The 24,261-nt window shown below is 41.6% G+C and overlaps 1 protein-coding gene and 1 long non-coding RNA gene across 3 annotated transcripts in view; both read left to right on the top strand.

Annotated features, from left to right (window-relative positions):
• The window catches only part of LOC130070353 (gastrula zinc finger protein XlCGF52.1-like), a 77,322-nt gene that overhangs the window by 22,765 nt on the left and 30,296 nt on the right, over positions 1-24,261 (top strand). The gene's annotated exons all lie outside the window — the stretch shown is intronic.
• On the top strand, positions 23,308-23,520 carry LOC130070357 (uncharacterized). The gene is made up of 2 exons (XR_008803871.1): positions 23,308-23,340; positions 23,396-23,520. It is a non-coding gene; the product is annotated as an uncharacterized LOC130070357 (long non-coding RNA).

Genomic DNA, 24,261 nt, shown 5'->3' on the forward strand with positions numbered 1-24,261 from the left:
ATTATGCAACATGAAACAAACCATACTTTCAATAGTTAATACATACATTCAGTAATATGCGCGAAGCAACATGTACATGCCTTACATTGGGCTTTTCAGTGCCATTGAACATTAATCAAGAAAACTTTTTAAATGAACACATTATATTCATAACCTGGTATTGGGAGTACATACCTGTTAAATTTCAAAGAGAGCAAAATTCAGGATTCTATCATCGAGCAGAATCAGCCTAACATAAGAAAAAGGGCAACTGAAACGTGGGCTGTGACACAAGAGGATAAAATGACGATCGCTAACATACAACTACAGAACACGAGGTTAGCTATGTTAGCAATTTCTCAAACTCTCAAAACAGCAAAGTTCTCGACACATCTCGATTAAATGTAACTGCACTCATTATAAATTACACATACTAGTTAACATTTGCATTGAAACTAAAGTTTTAACAAATATATCTCAATTTTACATTGCGCTGACGCGAACACATACCTCTCTCAATCACGAAGAAATGCAGACTGAGAAAGGAACGCGAAAATTCAGTATATGACCTCACATCCAATACAAATACATACACAACAAATAACTCTCCCAATACCTATAAGCTACCATGACATAACTGAACAATACAGTATTTTGGTGAAATAAGCTCGCAAACCAATAGAAAATAAAAGATAAAAGGTTACAAAAATATTTGTCATTCTTTGACCTGTTACATTTGGTTCAGACATTTGTAGGCCTAAGTTTGTAAACAATGCATTATTCACTTCTGCACATTGTTTTTCCCTAACTTTTATTTTTATTTTTTCAGAAAATTGCATTGTGATGATGCTTATTTATTTAGTAATTTAATATTTATAGTGTACTTTGCAGTAATACAGGTATAACTGAAGTGTTCAACAATAAATTATAAATATTAATTATAAATGATAAATTTTACTGATCTTTGTTATGTATTTTACTGAGGAGATTATATATGCTGCTGTACTTTTTTAATGTACTTGTATGTATTCATTTTGTAATGTACACAAAAAGATACTATATTAAAGTTTTCTTGATTTGAAAGTCTGTATGTCTTACCATTTATATTAAATTATCTTGCATATCTTGAAATACACTTAATATACTTGAAGTTAATAACACTATAAGCATGTAATTAGTCCCTAGTGGGCGATATGGTTTCACGATTCACGAATCTTTTTTATGTTGCTCTTACTATTTTGCAAGTGGCTGAGCATTACAGCCAAACTAATGTCCCTATTTAAAAAAGCCTTATAGATAACAAATTATAAAATAAAAAAGAATGGCAGACATTTAGGCCAAAGTGGCAAAGATACAAATCGTATTATTATAGCAAATTGGGAACCAGATATAAAATAAATGTAAAATAAAACAGTTAAAATAGTATTTAGTTTGATCTGATGTTGACAATCAATATAAAAATGTCTCAAATCTTCCTTTACTGACCATTTGTTGAAAAACACCAGAACATTCTGTACCATTTCATAGTTGAACTGTTTATCTAAATGTGATGAAGTGCTTGAATGTTTCTAACATGAATGTTCTCCAGCATCATGAATGAATGAAGAATAAACACCAACCTCTTTGTTCTTCAGGATCTTCAGTGTGTTTCATTCTGCAGGGTTCTGGATCACTCATGTTCTCACTGTCCTCTTTAATAAACTCAGTCTTGGCAGATTTCAGCTCTTCCTGATGCTTTCATGCTCGTCTTCACTTGTAGCTGATGGGAATTTACAGCATTTATTGGAGAATTACTGTGGGAGGAGCTTCACTGATGATGTGATTGCAGTGGGAGGAGCTTCACTGATGATGTGAGTGCAGTGGGAGGAGCTTCACTGATGATGTGATTGCAGTGGGAGGAGCTTCACTGATGATGTGAGTGCAGTGGGAGGAGCTTCACTGATGATGTGATTGCAGTGGGAGGAGCTTCACTGATGATGTTATTACTGTGGGAGGAGCTGATCTGCCTAAATAAAAAATATCAATTACGGAGTTTGTTTTTATAATAAATGACACTTCTAAGCATTTATGTCTGTCTATCTATTCATCGTACAGTAACTGATGCCAATTTATTAATTATTTTTAATTATTTTTATTGCTAATCCCAACATATATGGTATGTAACATATGCATATAGTAGCCAACAAATCCCCTCAGTCTGCTGACACCAATGAAATGAGCTTTAAGTGACACAGGAGATCTGAAGACATCAGCATAATAAATGAGGTGAAAACAGGAACTATTGTCATGAAATAAAGAGTGTTTTCAGCAGATCTGTTAATATTGATGATCCTCAGACTATCAACACTCATTCAACAAGCCATTCAGGATCATCAGCAGATCATCTCACTTATATTCTGTGTGTTTGCTGTTAGAAACACATTATCTGAGTCAGGATAGATGATAAAAGCCTGTAAAACTGCTCTACTGAAAGAAAATGCTGTAACTTATCACAATATGACATGGAAAAAAAAACTAAATAACACAAAAACAATCACTAATGAAACTCATCTTCATCAACCACTACAGATAAATAATTACAGCAGCATAATATGTCCAAATTAAGTAATCACTATAAAGTAGTTGGATCCTGACTCGTGTGCGTAAAGATTTTAGCTAAGCGTTGTCACAGTCCTCGTCTGCACTACACTTCCCAGAATCCTCCTCGTCTCCACACCTGTATTCACTCCCTCACTTACCAGCCTGTCCCTCGTTATCATCATCAGTGTCACCTGTTTTCACCTTGTTATGTTTGATTCATGCTTGTATTTAGTTTGCTTCCGTTCAGTCTGTCTTTGTCGGTCGTTGTAAATGTTACAGTGTTTGCCATTGAGAGGAAACCTTCTGCCTGCCTGTCTCCGTGCGAGTATTTGTTATTAGTGATGGCCAAATGAAGCGTTTCGAAGCATTATTGCTTTCTGATACAATCGTGTCGAAAATGGTTCATTACTCGAAGCTTCATTCAGATAGAAATTGCAGCACCATCTCCTGGTGAAGTCAATGTAATGCAACAAAGCTGACAACCATAAAATGCCAGTTGGCTTATGTTAACGCCCCGTTTATTACGTGTTTACCGAGGCGATCAAAGCTGAAACAGTGTTAGTGCTGTGAAACTCATTTATTTAGGTGAATTTTACAGATACTGATGAATTTCATGTGTTCACCTTGATAATAAAACATTAAGCATGATGTGTGTGTGTGTAGTTATTTCTTTAGACAAGGACAGAAGATCAGACCAGCTTAAAAAAAGTTGAAAACCATCACACAAATTCTAATGGTTTCTAATAAAATACCAATAGGAACCATTGGCTTTTACCATTTAAACCACTACAGAATTATTTTTTGGCACATATTCCATTAGGATTTAATGCCCCCACCAATAGAACCCAACACATATCAGAGACCCACAGATACCACTATAATTCCCATTACAACCAATAAAATTCCCATGAAAACCATTAAATCCAATAAAATTTCTGTGATGGTTTCTATATATATATATATATTTTTTTTAGCAGGGCAGTATCATGTGTGAAAGCTTTATCTTGTTTAGCTGTGGGAAGCAGAGCTCTATAACTTGTTAACTGGTGGGACTGATATTTGTGTATGTTGAAAAGGATGTGCTTGTGTAACTGGTTGTAGCCTACTAATAGCCTAATGTAGCAGAGGGTTTTTGAAGTTTCTGTGTCTTTGATGCATGTTTTTATGTCACAATGTTCATATGTTCTCCAATTAATAAAAAAAAATAAAAAAAAATAAACGTGGCAGAGGATGTGCTTTGGGTACATCATGCAGAAGGCTTAGACAAAGTGTTCATTAAATGGTATGGTTTTTATTCAGAAATATTATTTTCTCCACAGTGTTTGGTGAAAGGCGATTTCTTTTCTTTTTTTAAACAATTTCACCAGCTTTAGAGAATATCCTCTCGCATGGAACAGATGATGCAGAAGAACACAAAAACAGTTTAGAAAGCTGGTATAAATGAGGATATTGCTTTGTGGCTTCACAGCCGCCAGGTTTCAAACCTGTCAACACTGGATTGGGCTGTCAAAGCAGTCAGGTGGTTCACTACAGGAGTGAAGCAGTGTGTTTGCTTCAGACGTCATTTTCACGTGACTAGTGACGTAATGATACAAGCTCCGAAGCAGTGGTTCATTGCAAGGACCGTTCGAGTTTGAAGCAAGCTTCGGAGCGTCGGTGTCAGACCTAACATCACTATTTGTTATATTGTAAGTAAAGTTTATTGAAATTGGATCTTTGACTTCAGCCTCTTCATCTGCCTGCACCACACCCGTGACAGAACGACCGACCACAAAATGGATAAAGCGGGTGAGATTTTGTGCTCCATTTTCCAAGATGGCCGTAAGATAGAGTCTTACCTAGAGGAGTTCCTGGAGTACAGCCATCTAACTGTAGCAACGGATCAGCAGTTGATGGTCTTATTTTGAAGTGGTTTAGACCCCCTCTTCAGTTCATGGATGCCACCAGGAAATCCCGGTATGACCCTTGAACGGTATCTGGACTACGTGCTTTTGTTGAGCGGCTCAGCCTACACTGTGGGTGAGGCTGATTGTAACATCACCACTCAACCACTGTCACCAGCCTCCGTCACCACCCGTCCTGAGTCTCGTCCCGCCGAGACTATCCAGCCAGAGCCTCCCGTGTCGCCCCAAGCCCGGAAGAAGGTTTCAAACAGCATGGACCTGGGGGCTAAAATGGCGGATCCTGCACTTAAATCCGTCCGATCGGCACTGAAATCAGCTTCCCTTCTCCAGTCCTCAGTGCCAGGTTTTAATTCAACCTTCTGCACAGAGCCCGCTGATCCTGCGCCAGAGCCCGCTGATCCTGCGCCAGAGCCCGCTGATCCTGCGCCAGAGACCGTCCAGCCAGAGACCGTCCAGCCAGAGCTTCACGTCACGCCTGCCGAGCCAGAGCTTCACGACACGCCGGCCCAGCCAGAGTCTGTTCACGTCCCGCCCGCCCAGCCAGAGTCTGTTCTTGTTCCGTCCAGTCCGCTGGTTCCGTCCAGCCCAGAGACCCCTTCACCGCTGGTTCCGTCCAGCCCAGAGACCCCTTCACCGCTGGTTCCGTCCAGCCCAGAGACTAGTAATGACTCTGTCACTCTCCCCATTAATTTTTTTTGGGGGGGGGGGGGGGCATAGGCCCTCGCCGTGGGTGCCCAAGGACCCATGGCCACCCGAAGGGGCCTCACCGCCATGGCCACCCGAAGGGGCTTCTCCGCTATGGCCACCCGAAGGGGCTTCTCCGCCATGGCCACCCGAAGGGGCTTCTCCGCCGTGGCCACCCGAAGGGGCTTCTCCGCCGTGGCCACCCGAAGGGGCCTCACCGCCGTGGCCACCCGAAGGGGCTTCTCCGCCGTGGCCACCCGAAGGGGCTTCTCCGCCGTGGCCACCCGAAGGGGCTTCTCCGCCGTGGCCACCCGAAGGGGCTTCACCGCCGTGGCCGCCCGAGGGTTCGTCTCCGCCTTGGCCGCCCAAGGGTTCGTCTCCGCCGTGGCCGCCTGAAGGGTCCTCACCGCCGTGGCCGCCTGAGGGTCCAACAGCTCCGCCCTGGACGCCCGAGGGGTCGTCTGCTCCGCCCTGGCCACGCCCACGTCCTGCTCCGCCATGGCCGCCTGGACCATCCTGGAGTCTGTCCCGCTGCACCCGGTCCGCCTTCCCGTCACAGACTCCAGGATGCCCACCCTCCCACCCCTGTTCTACGGCGTGAGGTCACGCCTACCGGGAGGGGGGAGTAATGTCACAGTCCTCGTCTGCACCAGTCTGTCTTTGTGTCTGCACTACACTTCCCAGAATCCTCCTCGTCTCCACACCTGGATTCACTCCCTCACTTACCAGCCTGTCCCTCGTTATCATCATCAGTGTCACCTGTTTTCACCTTGTTATGTTTGATTCATGCTTGTATTTAGTTTCCTTCCGTTCAGTCTGTCCTTGTCTGTCGTTGTAAATGTTACAGTGTTTGCCATTGAGAGGCACCCGTGACAAGCGTGTGTGTAGACAAGAACTCGCGGCTGTTATTTCTGCTTGCGACTTGGTAATTTGTGCGCACAATCATATTTTTTGTGCTCCAGTTTGGGATTTGCAAGCTTTGTCACGGGGCTCACAGTATTGTAATTAACTTGCACGCTGTTTATGCGCTTGCGCTGTTTTGTCCACCATTTGATGCCATAAAATAGGTCCATTTCTGTAAATAATAAAAAGATTACACTAGCCTACAAAATCAAGGTAAGATATAAATTAACATTTGATATATATATATGGCGCCTATGTATGTTTTCTTTACTTTTCATATTTCTTTACATTATTTACATAAGTTAACACCCAATACTTGAACAGTTTAAAGTGTAATCCGGCAAATCAGGGACACAGCTACTGTGTGTGTTGTGTCTGTTCCTAGACTATATATATATAATCAGTATTATAGCATACTGATGCAGTCATGATAATAGCCTATATATTTTTAGTCCATGTTTTGACTATTTCAAAGCATTTTTATTGTTTAGAATATGATTTGCTGAAGTTACAGGCAGAAACACAGCCCTGATCCTCGGACTCCTGTTCATGAGCTGCCAAAACCATCAATGGTATTTTTACTGATGGTCTTACTGAGTTAATTTAGAGAAACTCTTCATTCTTCTCTTAAACTTTTGTGAATGCCGCTGCATTTTACCTATGCCTTATTTTACATGATTTTTTTATTTTTGCAAGATCAGCTGCTTCGTTTCCTTGGACTTCCATATTTGCTCTCGTTCATTTCATAAACTGCCGCCGGAAACTGCACCGCAACAGCTGATTGGCTGATGCTGGCTGATGTCGCTGCTCATTGGCTGATGCCGTGCTTGAATAATTTTAGTTCTGAAAGTCATAAAATAGCTTATTATTATGATTGCTTTTTAAACTTTCAATGTTGTTGATTTCTCATTAGAGATTTGACATTCTTATTAAATGATATTTCACCCATATTTGACTGACACTGAATGAGATTGATGTCTGTCTACATTTTTAACAGTTTTACCCTTGATATCCAGTATCATATATACATTTCAAAGAGTTTTTCCTGGTCAGTTTGATGTTTCATTCACAGGTTTCATGGAGTCAGAAGAACTATGAACTTTAAACACACAGTCAGTAGAGTTTTAAACTGAAATGATACTGTCTCTATCTCACCACAGCTTTACACAACCAGCAGAAAGAGAGCATAAATAAAGAGAAGTGGCGTGTAATCCTTCTTGTTTTTTTGTTGTTTTTGGTGTTTAGATAATCTACCATTTACTGCCGATTACGTCATCACTAGCAATGTTTTATCCATGTCATAATGTGAGAAATAACAGTATTGTCTTTAAATACCATGGTGAAAAAAGTATACTTTATTGTATTTTAAATATATTCATTTTTTCAATAGTACATTGCAAATAACAAAAACATGTACTATGTTAAAATATATAAGCATCAACTTTTAACACACTTTAAAATAATTGTACTAAAGAATATTTTCAAAAATATACTTGAAGTGAAAATTCTGTTTATTTTTAAATGTGTATTTATTAGTAATTTAATTCAAAATATATATGTAGGTATATTTATAACTATGTGCTGAAAATTATCATTGTAACAATGCATTGAAAGTATACTTTCAAAATACATTTTTAAATAAAGAAAAAAAAGTTGTATATTTTAAGTTAAATTTTAGAGAAATGTTTAAGTTTTCTTCACGCTTGGAAATCACGTCATACTTGGACATAAATTGCTTTCAGAAAGTATTAAAGCATATGATGAATGCATTGAAAGTCCATTTAAAACCATTTTAAATTAAGTGTATGCAATGTATAGCAAAGTAATACTTGTATATTAATCTGCATTTGTTATTGAAGACAAAGTGTACAATTTGGAAAAAGCCAAAGGTATCATTGAACATATACTTTTTACTCAAATATAAGCCACTTATGCTATATTGCTTGTATGTTTTAAAGACACGCGTAATGAATGTGTAATGTAATTGTAACACAAATAAAATACACTTTAATATAACTAATCAAGCATGTAATCAGTCCCCACGGGCATATACTTACAGTATATATTACTTAAAGTATACTTTTTGCATAATAGTAAGTATACTCCAAGTTTTTCCAATTTAGAAAAGACAAATGTACAATTTTAAGTGTATTTAATTACAACTAAAATATACTTAGTAAAAAAAATATTTGTTCCAAAATAGCACACTTCAACATTAACACACTTGAAGTATACTAAATGAGTCAGGCTGCAAGTATACTTAGCATTTTTCCCCACCAGAGTAGAGCAGTTTTACAGGCTTTTATCATGTATCCTGACTCAGATAATGTGTTTCTAACAGCAAACACTCAGAATAAAGTGAGATGATCTGCTGATGATCCTGATGGCTTGTTGAATGAGTGTTGATAGTCTGAGGATCATCAATATTAACAGATCTGCTGAAAACACTCTTTATTTCATGACAATAGTTCCTGTTTTCACCTCATTTATTATGCTGATGTCTTCACATCTCCTGTAAATTGTCACTTAAAGCTCATTTCATTGGTGTCAGCAGAGTGAGGGGATTTGTTGGCTACTATATACGTTTATTTCTGTTTATGATTTTAACTGTTTTTACCATTATTTATATTTTGATGAATTAAAATGATCTATATTCGTTTCTATATTTCTAGATACCTGTATTTTAATGAAGAAGCAGAATAATGTCAGGATTAGCAATAAAAATAATTAATGAATTGGCATCAGTTACTGTACGATGAATGACATAAATGCTTAGAAGTGTCATTTATTATAAAAACAAACTCAGTAATTTTTATCTTTTTAATCTTTTATTTTGGCAGATCAGCTCCGCCGAATTCATCATCCGTGAAGCTCCTCCCACTGCAATCACGTCATCAGTGAAGCTCCTCCCACAGCAATCACATCATCAGTGAAGCTCCTCCCACTGCAATCACATCATCAGTGAAGCTCCTCCCACAGTAATTCAGTAATAAATGCTGTAAATTCCCATCAGCTACAAGTGAAGACGAGCATCAGCATCAGGAAGAGCTGAAATCTGCCAAGACTGAGTTTATTAAAGAGGACAGTGAGAACATGAGTGATCCAGAACCCTGCAGAATGAAACACACTGAAGATCCTGAAGAACAAAGAGGTTGGTGTTTATTCTTCATTCATTCATGATGCTGGAGAACATTCATGTTAGAAACATTCAAGCACTTCATCACATTTAGATAAACAGTTCAACTATGAAATGGTACAGAATGTTCTAGGTTTTTTTTAACAAATGGTCAGTAAAGGAAGATTTCATATTGTCAACATCAGGTCAAACTAAATCTAAATATTTTAACTGTTTTATTTTACATTTATTTGATATATGGTTTACAATTTGTAACAATTTTACAAACAATTTTACCTCAATTTTGTGCGTATTTTTGTATAACAAATAATATTAATTCCAAAATGTTAAATTTTACAATCTACTCTGCTTTACTGCAAACATTTGTGTTCTTTCCTGCAGTGAAATTCACTTGATCTTGTTTCTTTTGTACCACTTTCACATGCATGTGAAGTCAACGGAAGAAAGTCAGTGTGAACGGCCCTTAATTAAAACGATTTAGTATTTTTTTTACATAATTAAATTTCAATCTAAAAGGTGGTGTTAAAATATGGCAATATTGTGTATTTTAATGTTTATATGTTAGATTAGTGTGTCATTGATCAAATGAAGTTCCTAAACGTAAGTTAGGGAGGAGCGAGCCCATCCAATCTTTCAATCAACAAACAGAGTACACTGTAAAAAGTAATACCTAGATCTAACTTATAAAAAGTGAGGCAAGTGGCTGCATTGGATGTTTTATGTTGATTCAACTTGCAGCCTTTTTTAAGTATATTCAACACTTTAACATTACTTTATACAAACGCAACAAAATCAAGTTGAGTTAACCCACTTTTCTTGGTACAGTAAACTTATTTATGGGTTGCTACAAGTAACCTGTACTCATTTTAATTAGGTTTTATGAACTTTATTTTCTTAGTAAAATTAACTTAATCATATGTGAATAAACATTTTAATATATTTTTTTTAATTGTCAATAACAATTACAAATTCAATTGAAGAAGAAAAAGATGAGAAGATAGATTGAAGACAATATATAATTTATTCAATGTCAACCAATGTCACTTTTAACAGTGACTACAAAACAGCAAATAAATGTGGCCGCACATGTACACTCTAATATAAAACAAACACTGTAGAAGTGTATTTTCAACCTGTTCTGAACAGTACAGTGAAATATCCAAACTGCCCAATCTGAAATGTTAGGATCAAGGTAAATGTGAGCCATAACATCACATTGTATCACACTGGAACTGCAATGTCAAAAATGACTTGATGATGGTTTAGGACACACAGGGTCCAATCCTACAAAAAGCCTCTGATATATCTCAAGTATACACCAGTTTTGAGGGATACTTGAGGTCGAGAGCATAGGTAAGTTCAAACAGGAGGCAGCATGCTTTCGACAGGTTTGGCACACCTCTGACCACGGGCTGTCCTTATATGATAATCCCAATCGTGTCGGGGTGATGGCACATGTACATTTTCAGTGGGCAACTGCCAAGCTCAGCGTGCACCTCTGTTTCAGCCCGACTCTATTGGTGGAGACAAAAAAGAAACAAGAGTTTGGTCAGACAAATAGGAAATGAGATGAATATAGCAGACAGGTAGAAGAGATAAGACACAAAGTCCAAATTGTACTTTTGTTGCTAAAGGTGGTGGATACAAGATGGATACTGTGACTAGAACATGTGACCAGAGTGAAGTCTACCATGACAATGCCATAGAGTGTGGGTACTAAAATATCATGATCTACTCTAGCATGAGTGTTGTATTTTTCTGGTTCAAAGGATGCATTACAATAAAACAAATGCAATTGTCCTTGCCTGTACCTGACTGGTCATCACATTAATGTTAATTAAGTTACAGAGTTTAAATATCTTTCAAGAGCAAACGTAATCACCCCATATCATCACAATATTAATAAACCCACTAAGCAAAATTATGTCCAAAAGACATCTTTTCAACGTCTTTGTCACAAAGACGTACATTGAGGAGCCAGAATGAAAGTTTTTACGACTTTTTTTGAGGTGTTCTGTAATGAACGTTCACGGAAGCTCCATTCAAGGTTGAAAAGTAGTTCAGATGTGGACAATTTTCAACATCATTTAAGGTCTCATTTGGACAATTTATACTTATTCTAGACCAAATAAACACTCTCAGGATATATTAAATTAAAACTCACATTTATTTCAATGTAATTTCCATGTGTAATTGCAAAGCAATTCACAGACAGTGAAGTTTCTTTTCATGATTTTTGGACAAACACGCACTGACACCTTTAGACAGTTTAGCATCTGTAATTTATACATATTTGGATCGTGAGAGAAATCAGATTCGAACCAGGGACCTTAAGGTGCCTGCCCTAAGTAGACAGTAATGATTTCATGATTTTTGGACAAACGAACACTGTCTGTGAGTTGCTTTGCAATTAGAAATTACGTTGAAATAAACATGAGTTTTAATTTAATGCATCCTGAAAGTGTTTATTTGGTCCAGAAACAGTTTAAATTGTCTAAATGAGACATTAAATTACATAAAATATGTCCACATCTGAAATAGTTTTTAACCTTGTATGGAGGTTCCCTGAACGTCTATTGGACTTACAGAACACGTATAATCTGATCAAATTGTAATTGAATCTATTCTGAAGTTTGTCTTACCTGGATGTGAAGCTCGAAGACCCCAGGTAACAAAAGTGCTTGGGTATCTAAAGAACAGGCAAATGTTAGATGTTAGAAATAAGGTTAATCAGACAGACTACTAAACATACATCTCTACAGTCTAATATGTGCATCTGCTTTAGTAATGCAAAAGTATAATAACATAGACCTGTCAAAGACACACAACACACAAAACAAAGTGTTGTCCATAAAACACCACATCTTACTTTCCCTTACTTGCCCGCACAACTGAAGGCTCGAAATTGCGACCGTCTCGATCGCATATGATCCCGAAATTTAATCTGTGCAATCTAAAAATATAACTGAGGGCATTTGTGCAACTAATTATTACATACGTAACTTATATGTGTTTTTAAACACTGCTGTTGTCTGCCGATCGACCACACTGTGCAGCCATCTTAGCTTACCATGTGTGCAGGATAGCTAGCTATACAATTTGCAAACCTAACCTCAGCTCCCTAGTGGAGTAAGCGATTTTGCGTGACTTTAGTTTACATCACCAGTCATTCGGCTAAATTTGCTCAACTTACCGTGTTAATCAGACCCTGAAATTCAGATCCGCTGCAGCGACCAAACAGTTGAAGTGCCGAGGAAGATATTGCATCTGCCTGGAGTCCCCGCCAGTAAAAAAGGGATAATGCCAACTTATAAAATTTAAAATATTTACGTTTGATGAACACACCTGTCACATCGACAGCTGCTCAAATAAATTGTGCATTGTCAACTCACTTTTATAACATTTATTGTACACAACAACCACATACAAATAACTACCCAAATAAATTGCATGGGTTTTATTTAAAATATATTGTTATATAAAAACTGATATATTTTAAGTAAAGAGGAAGTATTTTGATACTTGTATGTATAAAACCAATAAAATAAACTAGATTACAAATATTTAAAATATATAAAACCTACTTTGTGGGTGTAGCACTTTTTACAGTGTATATAAGCAGCCGCTTACCTCTCCCTAGTATCAGCTGTTCCAGTATCATTGTTGCTTCATGGAATAATGTCCGACATCCCGGAAATACAGCTCTTCCCGTCAGACGACGAACTGTCGAGCCTTCCCGAGACTCCGACAGCCCCACCCCGTGTAAGATCGGAAATCACGGATCATCTCCACGAGCGTTCTGGCCGAGAAATCCAGCGCTCATACAAACCACGCTCCAAAAGACAACGCTCTCCTCCACCTTCAAGACCGCCAGTTTTAACTGTGCCTCGTCCGTCTTCTCAGATTTCATCTCTCCACGCAACAGCCACTAATACACCGATTCCACCCATTTCGAAATGTTCAGTCAACAGCCTACGTCAAATCCTCTCCAGTTCCGGAATCCATTTCTCCCGCAGATCGTCTAAAGTGCAACTTTACGATCTCTTCATCAGTTCCTTCAGTTCCAGCACCGGGCATCCTGATCCCACACAATCTCAACGCGCCGATCCAAAGGCTACCGGCAGCGCCGCGGCTCGCACTTCCTCGTCCGCCGGTATTTCCACCCGGCCAAAAACAGCGGCCGCAAAAAATAGTTCCGCTTCTTCTCCAGCTCCAACAAACTTCATCCAGTCAGCCCCACTCCCCAGGCAAGAACCAAACTTTCAATCACTTTTCTCAGCACTCCCATCTGCTTCTCCAGCTTTTTCTAATCCTCTTCAAAATAACCCTTGTGCCAGGCCACCTTCGCACACGGTTACATTTCTGTCATCCCCAAACCAACCTACCCAAAGAGCGGATCCTAGCGTGAGGTTGCCTTCGCTAGCTATCCCCCCTCCACCCCCTCCTCTTTCCTTCCATTCCAATTCACCCCATTCCTTTCCTCCCACCTCTATCTTCCAATCATATCCTAATATTCTTCCCACTTCACATCCGAGCGTGAGGCTGCCTCCGCAAAGGACTTCTTCTCCTTTCTTTCCCACAAACCTTCCCATTCCTCCAACTTCAGCCCATGCCAGCCATTTTGGACACCAGCCAGTAATGGGACCCTCCGATCATCATTTATCTACTTTTCCCAACACTCACACCTACTCTCCAGGTACAATCCGCTTGCCAGCCCATTCACTCTCCACAGCAGTCCATCTTCCAGCTCCTCCTAATGCAGTGGCCATGGAACCACCTCCAGTTTCAGCCCATCTCCGGTCCTTAATTCTATCAGGTGCAGATATCGATCTTCCTTCTCTACTGACTTCCGTCCCCCTCAATGAATCCCACCGCTCGTTTGATTGCGGCCCATTAACCATCAATCTTAAAAATTCTGTACAACCTTTAAAACGAGTTCTCACACTCGCAGAATTCTGCATCGCTTTTGCTAGATATACTGAAGTAATTTGCACTTCATTTCCAGCCAGACGCAAGGAATTAAACGACTACCTCTCCATTATAGCAGAGCTCAGTCTCTCTTTCGGAGGTAGTCATTTTTATACCTATCATAAGCTTTTTTCAGCTAAATGTGCCGCCCGTGTCACCCACTGGAACCAGTGTCCTTATTGGGGAGCTCTGGACCTCGAACTTTACAACAGAGTCTTCTTAGGCGTTCGGAGCCTTTCTTGCGCCATCTGCAGGTCAATTATTCATTCTACTTCAGAATGTCCCCAAACCAACCCAGATCATCCAACCCATCCAGCCCCTTTCCAAGAAAAATCCACCGCCTACGTCCCTCAACCAAGGAACGACCGCAGTCAGATATTCACCTCAGTTTCAGGTAGACAAGTATGCAACAGCTTCAATTCCTCAGGTTGCAACAGACAACGATGCCGCTTCCTTCATGTCTGCAATTTTTGCGGCGGAGCTCACGCCCGTTCCATTTGCCCCGTGCGCCGCTCCTCTGCTAACCTCAATAAAAAATTTCAAAAGTACCTGTCTAGTCCAATCATCATTTCATCACTAGCTAGAGAACTACACAACCATCCAGACAAAAACTTCACCCAGTTTCTTCTTACAGGCCTGAAAGAAGGTTTTGACCCCGGCTTGGTAAGCATACCTGATTCCAGCCTGATTTGCAACAATCTTCAATCCGCTACAGCCGAACCCGATATAGTGGAAACCCTAATCAAAAAAGAACTAGATTCAGGATTCATGATCGGCCCTTTTGATTCTCCACCTTTCAAATTATTCCGTATAAGTCCTATCGGAGTAGCCACTAGAAAATTTTCAGGCAAAAAACGAATCATCATCGATCTCTCGGCTCCCCATGGAAATTCCCAACCCAGTATCAACAGCCTAATTCCTCTAGACGAATTTTCACTGCACTACCACGACATAGACCAAGCAATATCTCTCATAAAAAACGCCGGTTTCGGAGCCTGGCTAGCAAAGGTCGACATTACATCGGCCTTTAAAGTCATGCCAATTCATCCAGATTTCTGGCACCTTTTCGGCATTCGTTGGCACGAAAAATACTACTTCGCAGTGCGGCTAACTTTCGGCTGTAAAAGCAGTCCCAAAATTTTTGACATGCTTTCAGAAGCACTCTGCTGGATTCTACAAAACAATCACGCAATCCCGTACCTCATCCATCTCCTCGACGACTTCCTCGTCATCTCACCAAGTAATTTCCCTCCAGCAAAACACTTAACCGTCATCCAAACAGTGTTTTCCAAACTAGGAGTTCCCCTCTCTCGAAAAAACCGAAGGCCCCTCTACGTCATTGGAATTTCTTGGAATCCTCCTAGACTCTGTCAAATTCCAAGCTTCTCTCCCCAAAGAAAAAATAGATCGCATAATCACAATCGCATCAAATTTGCTGGAAGCTAATCATTGCAGCAAGCGCGATCTGCTTTCTCTCCTAGGCCACCTAAACTACGCAATGCGCATAATTCCCCAAGGCCGGCCTTTCATTTCCCATCTGCTAACTCTCGCTACCTCAGCATCTAGTTTGGAAGACATAATTTCACTAAACCAACCATGTAGGGCAGACCTGAAATTATGGATCTCATTCCTCAAACAATGGAACGGGATTACCTTCTTCTACACCGACTTCGTGTCCCGACCTTGCGACATCACCCTGTTCACTGACGCTGCCCCCTCCAAAGGTTTTGGAGGTTTCTACAGAGGACGTTGGTTTGCCTCAACCTGGCCTCCTGAGCTAACCAATACACCTCAAACCGCTGATTCGACCGCCCTGTTCGAGCTATATCCCATAGTAGTTGCAGCCTATCTATGGGGATCCGAATGGTCAACAAAAAACATCCTGTTCCACTGTGATAATTCCGCCACCGTTTCCTGTATCAACAAAAAACGTTCCAATGCTCCAAAAATCATGCCCTTTCTAAGGCGCCTCATTTGGATCTCTGCCTGTCATCAATTCATCATCAAAGCTGAACATATTCCAGGTCACAAAAATGAAATAGCTGATGCTTTATCCCGTTTTCTTTTCCAGAAATTCAGAACATTGGCTCCGGAAGCAGACTCCAATCCAACTCCAGTTCCACCTTATTCAGAACTCATATTCCTCTAGACCATCCCCTCAGTCATCTCCATACCCTATCCATGAATACCATCCTACAAGCTGTTTCTCCCAGAACGCTTCAAACATACTGGACAGCTTGGGGTTCTTTCAAAAAATTCCACAGAGCTCACAACATGGTCTTTCCAGAGTTTTCCCTCCTCTCAATATCCTCCTTCGTCACATACCTCCATCACACCACCTCAATTAAACCAGGATCAATCAAAGTCTACCTCAGCGGAATTCATTTCTTTTTTAAGCTACTCCATGGCCAACAGTGCCCCAACATTTCAAATCCCCAGATTTCTCTCCTCATCAAAGGTTTACAAAAAACCAATCCCCCTTGTCCAGACTCTAGACAACCTTTAACCATCGACATTCTCAGCATCTGCCTAACCACTCTCCGCTCAGGTCTTTTTTCTCCCATCAAAGCAAGAACCCTAGATGCCATGTTCAATTTGGCTTTCTTTGGTTTCCTCAGAGTCTCAGAATTTACCATCAACTCAAACTTCAACCCATCATCCATCCCACGTTCTCCGACCTCCAAATAATAAACTCCGACACCATACGTTTCAACATCAAACAAAGCAAAACCGATCAATTGAAACATGGTCATTCGATTTTCATCTTCAATTTGCCAACCCCTATCCAACCATACCAGTCCTTAAACTTTTTTCTCCACCAGAGGAAATCCCAAATCACCTCTTCTCTCGATCCTCTCTTCATCGATGATGATAACCTCCCGGCCTCCAGACATTGGTTTCAAAGGAACCTCAAATCCATCCTCAACAGCTCCGGCATCCCAACCAAACAGTTTTCTTCACATTCCTTCCGAATAGGTGCAGCCACCACAGCAGCACAAAGGGGCCTTTCCGATCACCAAATCAAAATGCTAGGCCGATGGTCATCCCACGCCTTCGAAACATACGTTCGTTCAGATCTACATAACATTAGACAAGCACAACAAGCACTAGCATCCTTCTGAGTCTGGACCGCCTCTCCCTACTATTCGCATCTCCCCGCTTACCTAGCCCCGCAGGGCGTGTTCCCATCTGGATGCAGTGAGAGCTCTCCCTTTTCGGATGTGCGTGACCTACCACTCCTGGAGTGGGGTCTCCCATCCGAATCGCCGTGTGGGCTCCCCCGTTCAGATGCATCATAGGCTCTCCCGTTCGACTTGCTGTGTGGGCTCTCCCGTTTTGATTGCCGAGTGAGCTCCCTATTTATACATATGGGGGGCTCTCTCCTTCGAAACGCAGCGGGAGCTCTCCCGGTCGAATCGCAGTATGAGCTTTCCGTTCGGGCGCCGTGGGGGCTCTCCCTTTCCGAATCGCTGTGTGATCCTTCATGTTTTTAACCATGGAGGCTCTCCCGTTCAGATCGCAGTGTGGGCCCTCCTATCCGAATAAATCAGGACTGGAGGTACCAAGGATCGTACGTCCCTCGAACGCGACGGGCCATTATGTCTTTATGTGATCTCCGCCCCCTGCGTCGGAAGGATGGTAGTTCTGCTTTTCCTATGTATACCGTAGGCTCCCTCTTGCTGCGTAGGGAGTTTCGCTTCAGACACCGGTGGCCCGTTCGCCTTTAGGGACGAGGACCTTCTTCCCCATTTGTGACATCTGGAAGCCCCATGTGCTCTAACTCCATGGGGCTCCATGTCATGGATGTGGCAGGGCGTTCTCCAACCTCGTACTCAAACCTCCAGTCCCAAGATACTCCCGCAGGAGTCATTTCTGAAAGTCACTGCCGCAGCAGTGCAGCGGTGAGATGTACCCCAGTCAAATTTCCACAAGCCCATGTCGTTTCACTCCACAACGAACGCAGGCACACTCTTTAAAACACAGCTCCCGCCGGAGCTCCACTCATAGCCCCACATGGTGGGCATAGTAGGGAGACGCAGTTCCAGCCAGGAGCCCTTTAAACATATCACTGCCGCAGCAGTGTCCATCCATGCTCCATACAGCTTTCAATTTCCACTCTTTTGGGGGGTAACATACTTTCAGCTTATAGGCATCCTGTATTTGATCACGTTATTCTAACTTGCTGTCCCAAATATTTATTCAACACTTTTGGGGGGTATATCAGAGCTCGAGTTGAAGCTGCTTCATCGAGCCCCTCTCCAGCGGACAGCAAGCCAAATAAGTTTAACCTAATATCTTAAAGATTTTATGGGCAAACGAACTCGTTAAACATATTTAATAGTTCTCACTACAGAAACATGGAATTTGTGCCTATAATGTTTTTTTTTAAATAACTGGAAGATCAGTGTACCTCATTCATGGAAAGTTTCAGGAACTTTTGTTACATCTGGGATATTTTAATCTCCATTCACTCCATATTTCTCTCTTTTAACTATTTAGATTATTTAGAAACTTTTAAAAAGAGAGTTTTTCTTTCATTTCAGACCCGATGGAGGAGAGCGAGGAGAGAGAAGAACTGAGTGAAGTGAAGGAGGAGAGAGAAGAACTGAGTGAAGTGAAGGAGGAGAGAGAAGAGCTGAGTGAAGTGAAGGAGGAGAGAGAAGAGCTGAGTGAAGTGAAGGAGGAGAGAGAAGAACTGAGTGAAGTGAAGGAGGAGAGTGAAGAACTGAGTGAAGTGAAGGAGGAGAGAGAAGAACTGAGTGAAGTGGAGGAGGAGAGAGAAGAACTGAGTGAAGTGAAGGAGGAGAGAGAAGAACTGAGTGAAGTGGAGGAGGAGAGAGAAGAACTGAGTGAAGTGGAGGAGGAGAGAGAAGAACTGAGTGAAGTGAAGGAGGAGAGTGAAGAACTGAGTGAAGTGAAGGAGGAGAGAGAAGAACTGAGTGAAGTGGAGGAGGAGAGAGAAGAACTGAGTGAAGTGAAGGAGGAGAGAGAAGAACTGAGTGAAGTGGAGGAGGAGAGAGAAGAACTGAGTGAAGTGAAGGAGGAGAGTGAAGAACTGAGTGAAGTGAAGGAGGAGAGAGAAGAACTGAGTGAAGTGGAGGAGGAGAGAGAAGAACTGAGTGAAGTGAAGGAGGAGAGAGAAGAACTGAGTGAAGTGGAGGAGGAGAGTGAAGAACTGAGTGAAGTGAAGGAGGAGAGAGAAGAACTGAGTGAAGTGGAGGAGGAGAGAGACGAACTGAGTGAAGTGAAGGAGGAGAGAGAAGAACTGAGTGAAGTGGAGGAGGAACATCATGTCCAACCTGGAGGAAAACCTTTGAGTCGCTCAAGGACTAAACAGACATTTTTAAAGAAAAGAAGAGCCAAGAAATCTTTCACCTGCACTCAGTGTGGGAAGAGTCTCACAAGCAAACGTAATCTTGAGAATCACATGAGAGTCCACACCGGAGAGAAGCCGTTCACATGTGATCAGTGCGGGAAAACATTTCTCTGTGCATCATACCTGAAGAAACACCTGACAGTTCACATGAAGGAGAAGCCACATTCATGTTCTGTGTGTGGAAAGAGTTTTTCACTGCTGCAATCTTTACATGGACATGAGAAAACTCACACTGGTGTGAGAGAGTACATGTGCTTTGAGTGTGAGAAGACTTTTATTTCAGCAAACAGTTTAAAACTGCACCAGAGAATTCACACTGGAGAAAAACCTTACAAGTGTTCACACTGTGACAAGAGATTCAGTCGATCAGGACATCTGAAAATACATGAGATGATCCACACTGGAGAAAAAACATACATGTGTTCACACTGTGACAAGAGATTCAGTCGATCAGCAAATCTGAAAACACATGAGAGGATCCACACTGGAGAAAAACCTTACAAGTGTTCACACTGTGACAAGAGATTCAGTCTGTCATCATCTCTGAAAAAACATGAGAGGATCCACAACAGAGAAAAACCGTACAAGTGTTCACACTGTGACAAGAGATTCAATCAGTCATCATCTCTGAAAACACATGAGAGGATCCACACTGGAGAAAAACCTTACAAGTGTTCACACTGTGACAAGAGGTTCAGTCGATCATCATATCTGAGATCACATGAGAGGATCCACATTAGGGGTGGGGAAAAAAATCGATTCTTAGATGCATCGCGATGCGGACGTGGACGATTCTGAATCGATTCACAAATGTCAAAAAATCGATTTTCCACAATTTTTTTTTTTATATATATATATTTATAATAACGTAATATTGACGGAACGCGAAAGACGGAACTCTGAAACGCGGAACGGAAGTGCAATGGCCGGACCGTCTGTGGCGTGCACAATACAGAGACGCGATGGCTGAGCGCGCTAAATCCAAACACCCTCCTTGTTAGGTTAAAGCTGACATGTGGAAATATTTTGGCTTCTGAAGTTGAAGGGGGAAAGCAGCTGGACAAGAGCCACCATAGTTGTATAAGCTTTGTAGAATAAAACTAACGACGGAAACACGACAAATATTAGAAGCCACATGACACGTTTCCAGCCAGAGGAGGAAAAACACTCGGCTGTACCAGTCGTTATAATATTAATTTACTACAAGTATGCTCCTAGTTCAGGCACACATTTATTTTCCTGTTGGTTCTTTGCAATGTTAATAAAATATATTGTACATTAATTATTTATGGGTCATTACTTTGTACTTTTAAAGCAAAGTATTTATAGTCACACACACACACAAAAGATTCAGATAATCGATTTGTAACATTTAATTTATCCTTGATGAATAAAAGTAATGATTTATTTTTTCTTTCGCCCAAAAAAAAAAAAAAAAATTCTTACCGACTCCAAACTTTTGAACGGTATTGTTTAATGTTACAAAAGCTTTCTATTTCAGATAAATGCTGTTCTTTTGAATTTCTGGGTGATTCTCTGAATTGGGTGCCCTTCAAGTCCCCCAAACTTGCTTCAAAGATTTTCAATTGAAGGAAATCACAAAATGCCTTTTAATGCTGTCAATTAATAGAACCAGGTGCCTTTGCATTATAATGCAACACAATTGCTTTAAAAAAAATAATTTAAAGATAATGGGTTGCCTAAGAAGTAGACAAGCATGTTTGCATGTCCTCACTAACCATCATTACATTTTCATTGAATATCAAACAAATAAAAAGTGCAATTAATACCAAAATGTTGCTGCTAATATAATCATATGTTGGTCTAGTGTATTTTCGTTTACTGTTGTGAAATGAAAAATCAATAATCGCTAATCGAGAATCGTTAATAATCGAAAATCGTCTGTAATCGAATCGGGACTTCAATAATCGGAATCGAATCGGGAAATCAGACAGATTAACCACCCCTAATCCACATGTGAGCAACAATGCTTAAATTACACTTTTAACCCTTCTGAGTCTTGGGCTATTTTGGCCATTTTTGAGTACATTTTTAAAATTATTATTTTGCGACATAAACAAATGTTTACCATACCAATGATTGGTATAATTTTTCAGCACAACATCACCTGTATGACCAGACAATTAGTTTTTCACTTTGATGTACTGTATCAACATACTGGACCCAAAATCACACAAAAAAAAAACACAAAATCCGAATAGAAAAATTATAGCTTTTTTACTACAAAAAAACAAAAACATGCTCAATGAAGCATTTTAAATGTTTTAAAATGTAAACACAAGTTGTAAATGTCAACATATACAGGTACAATTCAGATATAATCAAGCTGTATGCAAAAAGAGTGATTATGATTTATGATTTACAAAAAAAGTGGGTGTAGCCATAGGCTTTATGTCACAGGTCGGGGGGGGCCAAGCCAGACTGCACCCACCCCTCAAACCCAGGACCACCTTGAGGAGCGTACCAGAGACCAGACAGACAAGTGGAATTAAAATGAACAATCTTTATTGACTAAAAAGGGGAATTAAAAAGTCTTGACGTGGGTTTTGTGTCTCTTCCCAGGAAGGGGAACCCGCTTTTGGACCCTGGGAAGCGAGGGGTTCACCCCACCAATCCGTACCACCGGCAACCATCGAGGAGGAGGGATTCGACCGTCGTTCCAGCAAGCAGGTAAGTATCTTGGTAAGTAAACCTTTTTGGGCGTGATACAGGCGGACAGATGTCCGGACAGGCCTGGACCAGGACTGAAGACTAGGAGGGGACTCTTCCACCGGACAGGTGAGTGGCAGGTACGTATACCTCTCCAAAAGACAAGCAGGGCGGAGGAGCCTCACTGGAGGACAGGTGGGTAGGTGGGTACGTATATCTTCTCAGGGCAGGGCGCACTCCCGTGTCGTCGCTGGAAAGAAGGTGCGGGGTCCTTCATGTCTCTTTCTCCTTCGGCGGGGTTCAGTCGTTAGCAGAGGTATCCTCGATTCCAAAGACAGAGACAGTTTTTACAAGCTCACTTCCCTTTACAATGGGGCAAGGACTTACGGCTGGAGCGGATGGCTGTACTGACACGATGTGGCCAGGGCGGGCCTCTGCTTCAGACAGGCATCACACAAGAAGGCAGTAACAGAGGAATCATCTATTTAAACAGACAGAGCAAATTATACAGGTACAGGCACACGCCTCTGTAAGATGGAGAATCGGGCTTACGGCTAGACTGTGTGGCTCCAACCAGACAGCGCTGAGGCCAAGGTTTGTCCCTCCTTCAGACAGGCATCACACAAGAAGACAGTAGCAGAAGATCATCTATTTAAACAGGCAGAGCAATTTATACAGGTGCAGGCACACGCCTCTGTAAGATGGAGAATCGGGCTTACGGCTAGACTGCGTGGCTCCAAGCAGACAGCGCTGTGGCCAGGGTGTGTCCCTCCTTCAGACAGGCATCACACAAGAAGACAGTAGCAGAAGATCATCTATTTAAACAGGCAGAGCAATTTATACAGGTGCAGGCACACGCCTCTGTAAGCTGGAGAATCGGGCTTACGGCTAGACTGTGTGGCTCCAAGCAGACAGCACTGAGGCCAGGGTGTGTCCCTCCTTCAGACAGGCATCACACAAGACGACAGTAGCAGAAGAATCATCTATTTAAACAGGCAGAGCAATTTATACAGGTGCATGCACATTCAACACTGAGGCTTTGTTCAGCAAACACTAGGCAAGAATATGAACTGAAGAGTACTGGCAGTTAAATATACATATACATCCACACACTGCAACTTCACGTCAAATCCAATACTGTGTGACACTTCAATTCGGGCGCTGCATATCCACTCTCACTCTCAGTGCAATAAGGCCAGCACTCAGCCAATGATCAATCCTTCCACTGTTACGCTGAATCAGCACTCAGGAGATGAAGGGATGCAGATGACTTCTCACAGCATGGAAAACAGCGTCTTCAATACTCTCTCACACTCAGACAAAGATATCAGGATTTCAATGATGACTCAGTTCACACTCTTAAGTGACAGTTACACTCGTAATCAATACACTTCACAATTCCTTATTCAACTCAGTGCAAGGCATGCATTCACATGCATTCATGTTTCATTACTTAGCTTCCTCTCAGGAATGATGGCGCTCTCCAGTCTTGATGCATCTCCACAATTCTCCCACTTCCCATCCAGTTCACGTTTCCAGCTTGTTTTCACACAAATCACCGTTGCACCCGTAATCCAGCCAAATCCTCACAGCCCTCTCCAAAGATCCCAGCGAATTCAAGCTACTGCCAAAGAAACCATTTCTCCCGGGGGAGTACCACACTCAATTTCCTCTTCCTTTTCCTTTTAACTGCTTCATTCGGCCCCGTAGCCCTATCGCCGATCCTCACACCAATCGCCCGCACCTGATACCGTTTGCCTCATCAGCCGCCGCTGTCATGGAAACCAACAACAAGCGGAACCGGCTCGGTGTTTCACTGATATTGTTCCGGGGGGAACACATTTCCAGCGGGCAGGTGTTCCGCTTCTTTCGTCACTTGTGACATACCCCCCTGCCAAACGGGCTCGGCAACCCAGTCTCCATACCGCACTGGGGGCTGCCCTCGGTTATCCCGCTGGGACCGTCTCGGCGGTGAGGCAGGATCTACCTGGCGCGGCTCTGCGCCCAGTCCCCTTGGGACAACCGCCCAACCTAGCAGCAAGGGCATCGGTGGCGTTTCG

The sequence above is a fragment of the Rhinichthys klamathensis genome, unplaced genomic scaffold (assembly GCF_029890125.1).
Source record: "Rhinichthys klamathensis goyatoka isolate OS25496 unplaced genomic scaffold, OSU_Roscu_1.1 h1tg000403l_1, whole genome shotgun sequence".
NCBI classification, from domain to species: Eukaryota; Metazoa; Chordata; class Actinopteri; order Cypriniformes; family Leuciscidae; genus Rhinichthys; species Rhinichthys klamathensis.